Below are 373 nucleotides of genomic sequence, written 5' to 3' on the forward strand. Positions count from 1 at the left end.
AATTATAATATTAATATGTAGGATATTTATTAATCATATATTAATATTAAAATATAACTTATATCTATTTAAACAAAAAAATATATAACTTATATCATTTAAAATATATAACCTCTAATTTCATATTCTATGACTTTAACACATAATCATATTAAGTATTTTTTAATCTCAAAAATGTAAATACCTATTATACTTAATACAAGTATAATTGTGTCACGACCCGGAACCTCCCTCAAGCCCATGACAATCGCCGCGACGTCCCGATTGACACTCATTATCCGGAATGCCAACCGGAACCCCGCAAGGCTTACATATCAATTTCTTTCCTTTCCTGTGAGCAATCATTGTTAAATATCGAGTTTTTAGAGAATAT

The sequence above is a fragment of the Theobroma cacao genome, chromosome 6 (genome assembly GCF_000208745.1).
Source record: "Theobroma cacao cultivar B97-61/B2 chromosome 6, Criollo_cocoa_genome_V2, whole genome shotgun sequence".
In the NCBI taxonomy this organism is placed as follows: Eukaryota; Viridiplantae; Streptophyta; class Magnoliopsida; order Malvales; family Malvaceae; genus Theobroma; species Theobroma cacao.